Source organism: Cynocephalus volans, chromosome 13, assembly GCF_027409185.1.
Source record: "Cynocephalus volans isolate mCynVol1 chromosome 13, mCynVol1.pri, whole genome shotgun sequence".
Taxonomy (NCBI): domain Eukaryota; kingdom Metazoa; phylum Chordata; class Mammalia; order Dermoptera; family Cynocephalidae; genus Cynocephalus; species Cynocephalus volans.
Genome location: NC_084472.1, coordinates 96,846,786 through 96,858,543, shown reverse-complemented (window position 1 = coordinate 96,858,543; position 11,758 = coordinate 96,846,786). Strand labels below are relative to the sequence as shown.

The 11,758-nt window shown below is 39.8% G+C and overlaps 1 pseudogene; it reads right to left on the bottom strand.

The window, feature by feature from the left end:
• Window positions 1–449: 449 nt before the first annotated feature.
• On the bottom strand, window positions 450–1,371 carry LOC134361511 (heterogeneous nuclear ribonucleoprotein A1-like; annotated as a pseudogene).
• Between the last annotated feature and the right edge of the window lie 10,387 nt (window positions 1,372–11,758).

Here is an 11,758-nt window from a genome sequence, read left to right as displayed (position 1 = left end):
GATTGTAAGAAAACTTCAGACGGAACCTGGCATCATCCTGAAGGAAATCTAACTTCACCCTGTTGGGGCAGTTTACCAAGATGGCTTCAGAGCAGAGTAACTTTACACAGCACATTAAAAAAAGACATTTATTCAGCATCATGATCAGACTATTACATTTAGCAATCAACAGCACAGGTACAAAAACAAATTCTACATTAAAACCCTTTGTTGGAATGCTTTACGCTCTCCTCAGAACAGAAACTGAAATAACCTGTTATACAGTTAGTCACACATACAGTCCTTGAGTTTTTTGCCCATACACATGAGTATTGTCTAAAACGTGTCTTCTCTGTAGCAGCTGGGCCCTGCCCCCCGTGTCTGGCTGAGTTCACACAACTGCTGTAACCTGTAGCTTCCCTGTCATTTCTCTGGCTCTCTTCTCCTAAGCTTTGTTTCCTGGAAGTTAATTAAAACTTCCTGCCACTGCCGTAGCTACTGTTGCTGCTGGAACCACCATCATCTTGGTTTTGTGGTTTGGCAAAGTATTGACCTCCACCACCATAGGGGCCAGAGCTTCTGCCTCCAAAGTTTCCTCCCTTCATGGGTCCAAAATTAAAGACTGATTGTTGCAATTGTCAAAATCAGTATAGCTTCCACCACCTACAAAATTGCTCCCATCATTACCAAATCCATTACAGCCATTCCCACTGCCACTGCAGTTGTCACCAAAGCCACCATGACAACTAAAGTTTCCTCCATGACAAAAGTTGTCATTCCCACCGCAACCAATTCCATGACCACACCAACACTTCCAGAACCACTCCGACTTCTTTGGCTGGATGAAGCACCAGCCATCTCTTGCTTCAACAGGGCTTTCCTTACTTCACAGCTGTGGACATTCACGGGATGGTATTTCTGAATGACAATCTTATCCACGGAGTCATGGTCATCAAAGGTTACAAAAGCAAAGCCCCTCTTCTTGCTGCTGCCTCGGTCAGTCATGATTTCAATCACTAGATTTCCCATATTGTTCAAAGTAATCTCTCAGGGACGTTCTTCAATGTCCTCTTTAATGCCACCACAAAGACCTTTTTCACAGGTAAGTAGGCACCTGGTCTTTGAGAATCCTCTCGAGACAGCCCTCTTTGGTTCCATAACTCTTTCACCTACCTCATGTGGCCTTGCATTCATGGCTGCATCCCCCTCCTCCACAGTGGCACAGGTGACAAACCCAAAGTCCCTGCACTGCTTCGTGTTTTGGATCTCTCGTTACCACACAGTCCATGAGCGGTCCCCATTGCTCAGAAGGGCTCCTGAGACGCTCATCAGGCGTTCCTCATCAGAGCTTTCTCAGGTATCAGGTTCTTTAGGAGACTCTGACTTAGACATGACGGCAATGGGAAGAGACTTTAATGATGCTTCCTCGGCAGCATCCATGGATAAAAGGCCATAAGGCATATTTAAAGCTTTAAAAACTTTTTGGTTGACTTTCTATGATATGTTAATGTAAAATCTCTGCCTCTTGTTTCATCAACAGACCATCTTCTGCAAATGTAGCTTTTTAAAAAAGAGCCATTGTCTGTGCTCTGAAAATATCTTACTAGCCTTTGCACAGCTTTTGTTACTGTAAACACGAGAGTTTGGTTTGTACCTCAGGGCATGTTACATACCTTTGAGACTTGTATTTTCATGCATTTATAGGAACATACAACCAATGGGCAACCTCAGTTATAATATCAATGCTTGGAAGCCATTCCATGTGTCTTGTGGTTCAGAGTTTTAGGTTATTTCTATTTTAATCAAGTCACAAATATAATGCCAAGATAGTTGAGGTTCCAGACTCAGCCATGTATCATGATCATGAACAACCTCTTTGCATCACCTCTCTGCCCAGATTTTTGAGTGAGAAAGTCTCCTCCACTTTCAGACCCAAAATCTTCAACCATTTCCAGCTCCAGAAAGTTGACCTGTATTTCAACAGAAACTACTAAAAAAAATAAAAATGAAAAAATAAAATTCAGGAGAGCAGAAGCAAAGAATAAAAAATCTCAGAGAGATGTGGTAAATTAGAAGCTGTATGCATAGAAGTAAAGAGCTTGAAAATTCCATAGACAAAATTATTTAAAAATGTATAAGATTATAATAGGGCATGTTAGAGAAGAAAGATGGGTTAAAAGTTTCTAATTTTTGAAGTCTCAAGGTTAATTTCTTATTAATGATCAATAGGTTTTTACAATCTGGTATGAAAAAATACATTCTGCTCAAGAAGAATCAGAACAAATAATTTTAGCATGTTTATTCAGAGAAAATTACATCATGCCTATGACTTTTACTATTTGAAAGAAGCGATAATGACTCCATCGTTCTAAATTAATTATAGATCCACCTGGATGCCAATGCCAAAGTGATAATTAAAAATTAATGTAGGTCCCTGAGCTTAAGTTAATAATACGATAAGCAAGAAATAAAGTCACTAATTCAATGGAAAATACAGTGCTCATATATAGATTAAAGGTTGAAGCAAAAAATTCTTTTTGGTCCACTATTTTATTAAAAGCAGTTGCTAGAGGACATTTGTTTTGTGTGTTTCAAAATCCATTATTAACAGCATTAAGAGTCCCTTTAGTCCAATTAAAACCTCTATTTATATTTTACATTACTAAAGTTGTTCCCTAACTTGGCATTAACTATCACAGCCATGTAGCCAGTATCCAAATTTCTTGTTCATCTGCTCTTCAGCTAATGTAAATCTTAAAATTGCACACAGTCATATCTTATTATTCACATATATATTTAAAAGTCAGTTTGTTTTAATTTCTGTATGTTTAGAGATGTGGTTCCAATCTCAGTATTCTTTAGGTTGAGTAGGCTGGGATTGGATTATGTATTTTAACACAATACATTGTGGTAATTAATGGATTTCATGGAAATATGCAGTAAATAAATTTACTACCTAAGCTCCGATACTCCCTCCTTTCTATTTGCATGTAAATTTTGTTTATGTAATTTTTATTTTAATATAATCAGTCAAATTGAACTAAATTTTATTGCAGTCATGCGCCGTGTAACAACATTTTGGTCAGTGACAGACTGCATATACAATGGTGGGTGCAACAATAGCCTAGGTGTGCAGTAGGCTATACCATCTAAGTTGGTGTAAATACACTCTATGTTTTTTGCACAAAGACGAAATTACCTGACAACACATTTGTCAGAACATATGCCCGATGTTAAGTGATGCACGACTGTATTTTTTAAAGAAACTGTTCTACTGATTATGAAGCAAAGAATTAATCTTTACTGTTATGAGACAACAATGTTCTTTGTTATAACTGCAAATGCTTTTCACTCACTCCATTTAGAATGAATTCAGTTTACATACAAGCTGCACATACCAAGTCTTAGTACTTTCTACCTGTGACTTATTTTAAGGGTCTAAGTATTTCCCTAATATGTTCTTTGAAAACTGTAAAAGAATGCATGATCGAATTAAATCTATTGCATAAGATGGTTCTGCTTTGACTTGCTAACTGAAATTAAGCTCCCAAGAATGCTGCCCGATTTCTAACTCCTGAGAGCAGTACAGCAATCATTCAACAAATGTGTTCTGAGTACCTATTGAGGGCCAAGCACTCTTCTAGGTATGAGGGATACATTGATGAACAAAACCGATAAAATGCCTGCTCTCAAGAACAGGGAGGTAATGAGTCAGTCTGACTTAGGTTAGAAGTGCATTGCAACTGATTAAGAGAAGTGTGACCTTGGGCTGACCACTTAAGAGCTGACCTTTAGTCTCTTCATCTTTAAATCAATCCTAATATCTCATATAGTAAGATTGTGAAGATCAATAAACATTAAATATGATAGTGTACACAGAGCCCTTAGCACAGTAACTGGAATGTAATAAAGGCCTGATACGTTTTTAATATCATTTATTTATTTTATCTGACAGTTAACAAAGGTTTTTGAATCAGAGGCAGACTGATTATCCATTTACTGGTGATCTTAGCAGGGGTTTCCCATGCCCCAGTCCTACACAGCAGCATAATGAGAGTGAAGTGGGATTTGCACACAGAGGTCCTGAAATGATGAATCTCAGAGCTTATGCAGGAGCTATACAGCTGCCCACCTGCCTCCTAAGAGACGGAGGAAAACCTTTGTTGTCTATGGAAACAAAGCCTCTGCAGGAAGAGAAGGCAAAGGTTCTGAGGTGTTCACAATCCTTTGGAATGTGAACAAATTAGATCCAAGGGAGATAAACCTGTAAATCTCACCAGGATATTTCAAAGACTGCAGTTTTTGGGTTTTACATTCACTTATCCTTCCAGCCAGGTTGCCAGTAATTTGCGCTCAGAATGCCCTCGTGCAGAAATGTGAAACATTTACATTTTTTGCCAATGCTAATAACCGTTAGTGATTATTTTTATTATTATTATTAGCAGCTTCCACAGCATAGGAACATGGAGGGAAAGAGAAGAAAGGGCTTTGGGGAAATGACATATTTTTCAGAAAATGATGGCATTTACCCTCAAGACCTCTTTTTTTCTCTTTTCTATTAGTACTTCAAGTACCTTCTCAGGGGTTTCTCTACACACTAAGGTCCCCCCATCTATTTATGGAAGAAAACCTTAACACGTTAGTGTGATTTAGTTCTGATGGGTGTGCTGTGCTTCTCGAGTCAAAAAACATGTTTTTTGAAAAAAATTTCTGGGTCAAATGAGTTTGGAAAAGGCTGTGGAATATATCTCCCCTCTTGGATAGTCCCAAGACACAAAACCATGCTATATATTTTATGAAATTCTGCAGAATGTTACTTAACTCATTATTTTAAAAAATTCCAGGTGCAAGAAGCTAAACTTAAAAAGAATAAATCTATAGCAATGGGTTCTCAGGTTCTGAGATAGAAGAGCTAAGTTTGTCAGTAGGGCCTTCTTAGCACCTCTCAAAAAATCACTTGACATAAATGAATACCAATTCAACAAAATGTAATACACACACACACAAAGATATACATGTAGATCAACACACTTTCACATGTACAAATAAATAAAATAATGCCCACTGATGGATGACTGAATAAAGAAAATGTGGTACAGATACACAATAGAATACTACTCAATCATAAAAAAGAATGAAATTCTGCCCTTTGCAGCAGCATGGATGAGCTTGGAGAAAATTATGTTCAGTGAAATAAGCCAGGCACAGAATGAAAAATACTGCATATTCTCACTCATACATGGGAGGTAAAAACAAAACAAAACAAAACAAAAACCAAATAAATAAATAAATAAATAAATAAATAAATAAATAAATAAATAAATAAAAATAAGTTGAACTGTTAAAAGGAGACAGAACTGTGGTTAGTGGAGGGTGGAAAGGAAAAGGGGGAGGGGAGATAGTGAGAGGCTGGTTAATGGACAAAATATTGCAGCTATCTAATAAAAATCAGTTCTGTTGGTATACAGTTGACCCAGGAATTATAATTAACAATGATTTGCCGCATATGATCAAACAACTAGAAGAGAGGAGACCGAACGTTCATTTCACAAAGAAATGATTGTTTTGCAGTGATGAATGTGCTGATTACCCTGATTAGATCATCACAAATGTATACATGTATTGAGATCTATCTCTGCGCCACGTAAATATGTACAATTAATATGTTTCAATTAAAAATTAAAAAAACCCCACCTATTAAGTGTCAGACTTTCTATGAGCATACATAAAAATGTTCATGTATGAATAAAATCAAAAGATAGTACCTATCTTTCTAATAACTTTTTGGAGTGCTCTCATACTTTGTATTGGGGATACAAAGATGTGTTATGAAACATGGCTTTGTCCTTGAGTATCTGATGTATCCATGAAATCTGTCCTGAACTGTTATTCAAATCTCCTATAAATGCTGCATAAAGTCTCAGGACAATCCTACCTTAAGCTCTATTTACAGCATTTGTGTCTAGTAAATCAATCTCTTTGGTTTATTGGGTGATAGAAGGGACATCTAATTTCTGTCAAATCCATTAGATATCCTTTCTCAAATATTCTATTCGATTTCAGTGAGTCTGCAAGTTTATTACCTTCTCATATTCTATCTCTGATGGAGCAATGATCCCTTTCCCCCCTTATGTTATTTTATTTATTTATTCTGCTGGTAGAGTAGAACCCACCATGACAAACAAACTGTTTCAAAGAAGGCAGGGCAAAAAGTTTATCTGGAGTGATAATTCTTATTAAAGCTTTGATGGGATTGTTTGGTTAAGCCGCCAGTTCATGGAATGTGCAGAACGTTGATTTATTTACTTTCCTCAGTTAGTAATTCAACAGATATTTACTGAACATTTAGTATGTGTCAGGCACTGTGCTTGTTACTGTACTTTCACAGTACGATAGAACAAAGCCTCGGTCCTTAAGCTAAAAGTCTATTTGAGGAGCCAGAAAAATAAACAAAATAAGGCCTAATAAGTCAATGATGAGAGCATTTTCTAGGTATAGGGGCAGAGAGGAGGTGTCATGATCTCAACTGCTGACTGTGAAGAGAGAGATAAGGTTAGAGAAAGACCACGTGTCCATAACTCAGAACTGTCACTTTCCCCCAGCCCATTGATGTTGCTAAAATGACAAAAAGATAATGGCTACATATTAGTATATAGATAATTTCCATTATTGCCATGGTACGTAATTTTATAACCTCTAGTTGTTTACCGGCCCTAGGAAAGTCATTCTTTGAATCTGTGTATTAAGATAAGCATGTCTACCTCATCCAAAAACCTGACAACACCTGCTTTAGATTACCATCCTATGAATTTCAATAGAAGTGATACTGCCTCAGATATTTTAAAGCCTGTTTACCCTAGAATCTTATTTTACTTTAAAGTAATTTAGTGGGCAACATGAAGATCTGATACTCTGAGAACTATCCCTGTGCTAATCAGGAGTGGTCTTAAAGTTTTTTCTACCACTCCTTAAAGAGATGTATTACCCTGACATTTCAAAATAACAAGAAAAATTAAAACACACACACACACACACACACACACACACACGGGAAACAGCAGATCAGAGCATGCCACTAATCGAATGGAAATAGTACAACCTAATTAGAAATCTCTTAGTTTAGGGAGTTTCAAGATGGCGGCCGCTGCGGCGGCTGGCGCGGAGTAGCTGAGGTGGAAAAGGTGGCCACTGGGCCTCAGGCAGCCCGGAAACTTGTGGACCTTCCTCTGGCCATCTCTTAAGGGAGGACTGCTGCTGCTGGCCGGTCGTGGGGGCTCAACGCCACATTGCCCCCGGCAGGAGAGGCTGCCTCATTTACAGGCAACAGCTTTGAAGTGTGGAGCAGGAAAAGAACTGATTCTTAGCTGCAAAAGCGAGTCTTGAAACAGGGAACACGGCGCCAGGGCTGCTGTGGATGCAGCCAGGATCCCGGAGGCTGGGGCCGCACTGAAGGCGGCCAGCTGCCCTATTCAGGATTCGAGGTTTCAGGCCGGCATTAAAGAAGATTCCTGGGAGCGCCCGAGCGGCGCCGCGTCTGAACAGCCCGAGGCGGCAGCGCCGAGAACACGGAAGGCAACAAACCAGAGACAGAGCGAGCGCCCGACCTGGCACAGCACTGTGAGTGATCCCTGGCACAGCTCTGTTCGGGGGGTGGATGCCCACGCGGCTCCCGCCTGCACCACCAGGCCACTCACTGCCCCGGTGCTGCCTCCATTTTCCCAGGTGCGGGCAGCTCCGCCCTGCTCGGCCATCACTGAGCCCATTTGCTTGGCCTGGCGCGGGGCTTTCTGGACCCTGCGGGCCGACCTCCTCTCCCACTCCCTCCGCGGTTCTCTGGCAGGGCTGGGGGTGTGGGGCGTCCAGACCAGTGTTGGGAGGGCTAGGAAGTACGGGCGGGCCGACTGTCACTCCACCACACCCTGGACTCCGGTCCCGGTAAACTTCCTGTTACTGGGAGGCAGATTCCATCTCTGCGACCACCAGTTTGGAAAAAAGCCTAACGAATTTCTGGTTGGGAATAGTGTGGTAGGAGAGTTCCCAGGTCCGCTTGAACCTGCCGGAGAGCAGGCTGCAGGCGGGCACTAGACTCGGTTTATACCGGGGGGATACAAAGGTGAACAAGACCCGAGAAAGATCTACACAGTGCTACAAAGGCACCCAGAGAGACCGGTCGTCTGTGCCTAGCAGAAACCTGGTAGACTTCCTGGGCGAGGCGGTGCGGAGCAGGGTCTTGAAGGCCCAGCTGATAGACGAGGGGTGCAGAAGACACGCCCCAGCCCAGCACAGTGTGCACAGAGGGGGGAGACGTGCGGCCAGGGAGGCGGAGACTCGACAGAAACCACACACCCGGTGGGGTCGCCACTGCACGATCTAACAGCCTGGGCCAGAGCACACGGAACGGGGAGAAGTCCTGTACAGAAAGTGAAAGCTCAACAGAGATCACACACCCTGTGGTACGTGATCCACCAGCCCAGCAGAGTCCAAGCTGACCAGAAAGGTGGATCCCCGGAGAAGCCCAAGACCGGAGGCAACCACACACACAAGACACTAGAGGCCAACTGAGCAGTCACGGCGGGAGCCATACCAAATTGGCAACCACAGCAACATCCTAGTTAGTCATTAGTCTCAAACCGGTGAACTGTGCAACCCCCTGCCACAATGAATAAACACCAAAAAAAAGACACCAGAAATACAAAAAATCAAGAAAGTACACCACCAAAAGTTAATAAATCTCATACTCTAGATCCTATAGAACAAGAAGCCCTTGAAATAACTGACAAGGAATTTCGAGTGATAATTCTAAGGAAACTGAATGAGATACAAGAAAACTCAGCTAGACATCATGATGAAATGAGGAAAAGTATACAGGATCTGAAAGAGGAAATATACAAGGAAATCAATGTCCTGAAAAAAAATGTAGCAGAACTTGCTGAACTGAAGAAGTTATTCAGCGAAATAAAAAACACAACGGAGAGTTTAACCAGCAGGCTTGTCGAAGTTGAAGAGAGAACCTCTGAACTTGAAGATGGGCTGTTTGAAATAACACAAGCAGACAAAAAGAAAGAAAAAAGAATCAAGGACATGGAAGAAAATCTGAGAGAGATATCAGACAACCTCAAGCGCTCAAATATCCGAGTCATGGGTATTCCAGAAGGGGAGGAAAATGGAGATTCCATTGAAAACATATTCAACAAAATAGTGGCAGAAAACTTCCCAGGTATAGGAAAAATCACAGATCTTCAGATCCAGGAAGCTCAACGATCTCCAAACGTATTCAACCCAAAAAGGCCTTCTCCAAGACATGTCATACTCAAATTGGCAAAACTCAGAGACAAAGAGAGAATCTTAAAAGCTGCAAGAGAGAAGCGTCAAATCACCTATAAGGGAGCCCCAATCAGGTTAACATCAGACTTTTCATCACAAACCCTAAAAGCTAGAAAGGAATGGGATGATATTTTCAAAATACTAAAAGACAAAGATTGCCAGCCAAGAATACTCTACCCTGCAAGGCTATCCTTCCGAAATGAGGGGCAAATAGTATATTTCTCAGACAAACAAAAACTGCGGGAGTTCACTACCACAAGACCACCCTTACAAGAAATCCTCAAGGGAGTACTGGGTTTGGTTCCTGAAAAATAACTACCACTGCCATAAAAACCTAAGAAAAATCTAAACCCGCTAGTACAATAAAAATGGCATTCATGAAGAGAAAACAAGCTAACAAAAACACTATCTACAACCTAAGGAACCAACAAACAAAGAAACCAAACAGTAAATCAGAAAGCAAGGAACAAAAGACACCTAAGACAACCAAACAACCAATAAAATGCTAGGAATAAATCAACACCTTTCAATAACAACTCTTAATGTTAAAGGCTTAAATTCCCCAATTAAAAGACACAGACTGGCTGACTGGATCAAAAAGCAGGACCCAACTATATGCTGCCTACAAGAGACCCACCTCACCCATAAAGATTCACACAGACTAAGAGTGAAAGGATGGAAAAAGATTTACCATGCAAACAGAAAAGAAAAACGAGCTGGAGTGGCTATTCTTATATCTGACAAAATAGACTTTAAACTAAAAACCATAAAAAGAGACAATGAGGGACACTACTTAATGATAAAAGGACTGATCCATCAAGAAGACATAACAATCATAAATATGTACGCACCCAATGTTGGAGCAGCCAGATTTATAAAACAAACTCTATTAGACCTAAAGAAGGAAATAGACACTAATACCATAATAGCAGGGGACCTGAACACTCCACTGTCAATATTAGACAGATCATCTAGGCAAAGAATCAGTAGAGAAACACAAGATCTAAACAAGACTCTAGACCAATTGGAATTGGCAGATATCTACAGAACATTCCACCCAACAACCTCAGAATATTCATTCTTCTCATCAGCACATGGATCATTCTCCAGGATAGATCACATATTAGGTCACAAATCAAGTCTCAATAAATTCAAAAAAATTGGAATTGTCCCATGTATCTTCTCAGACCACAATGGATTAAAACTAGAAATTAATAACAAACAAAACTCTGGAAACTATACAAACACATGGAAATTAAACAGCATTCTACTTAATGACATATGGGTCCAAGAAGAAATCAAGCAGGAAATCAAAAAGTTTATTGAAACTAATGAAAACAATGATACATCATACCAAAACCTGTGGGATACTGCAAAAGCAGTATTGAGGGGAAAATTTATTGCATTAAATGCTCACTTCAGAAGAATGGAAAGATGGCAAGTGAACAACCTAACACTTCACCTTAAAGAACTAGAAAAACAAGAACAATCCAATCCTAAAGTTAGCAGACGGAAAGAAATCATTAAGATCAGAGCAGAACTGAATGAAATTGAAAACCAAAAAACAATTCAAAAGATCAACGAATCAAAAAGTTGGTTTTTTGAAAAGATAAATAAAATTGACAAGCCATTAGCATGGCTAACAAAAAAAAGAAGAGAGAAGACTCAAATAACAAAAATTAGAAATGAAAAAGGCGATATTACAACTGATTCATCTGAAATACAAGGAATCATTCGAGACTCCTATAAACAACTGTACGCCAACAAATTTGAAAATCTGGAGGAAATGGATAAATTTCTGGACACACACAAGCTCCCAAAACTGAACCGTGAAGACGTAGAAAATTTGAACAGACCAATAACAATAAAGGAGATTGAAGCTGTTATCAGAAGGCTCCCAACAAAGAAAAGCCCAGGACCAGATGGATTCACAGCAGAATTTTATCAAACATTCAAAGAGGAATTGACACCGATTCTTTACAAACTATTCCAAAAGATTGAAACGGACCCAAATCTCCCAAACTCATTCTATGAAGCAAACATCATCCTGATACCAAAACCAGGTAAAGATATAACCAAAAAAGAAAACTACAGGCCGATATCCTTGATGAATATAGATGCAAAAATCCTCAATAAAATACTAGCAAACAGAATACAGCAACACATACGAAAAATTATTCATCACGATCAAGTGGGATTCATCCCAGGGATGCAAGGTTGGTTCAACATACGCAAATCAATAAATGTGATACACCATATTAATAAACTCAAACACAAGGACCATATGATCATCTCTATAGATGCTGAAAAAGCATTTGATAAAGTTCAGCACTCATTCATGACAAAGACCCTCTATAAGTTAGGTATAGAGGGAAAGTATCTCAACATAATTAAAGCCATATATGACAAACCCACTGCCAATATCATCCTGAATGGGGAAAAGCTGAAAGCTTTT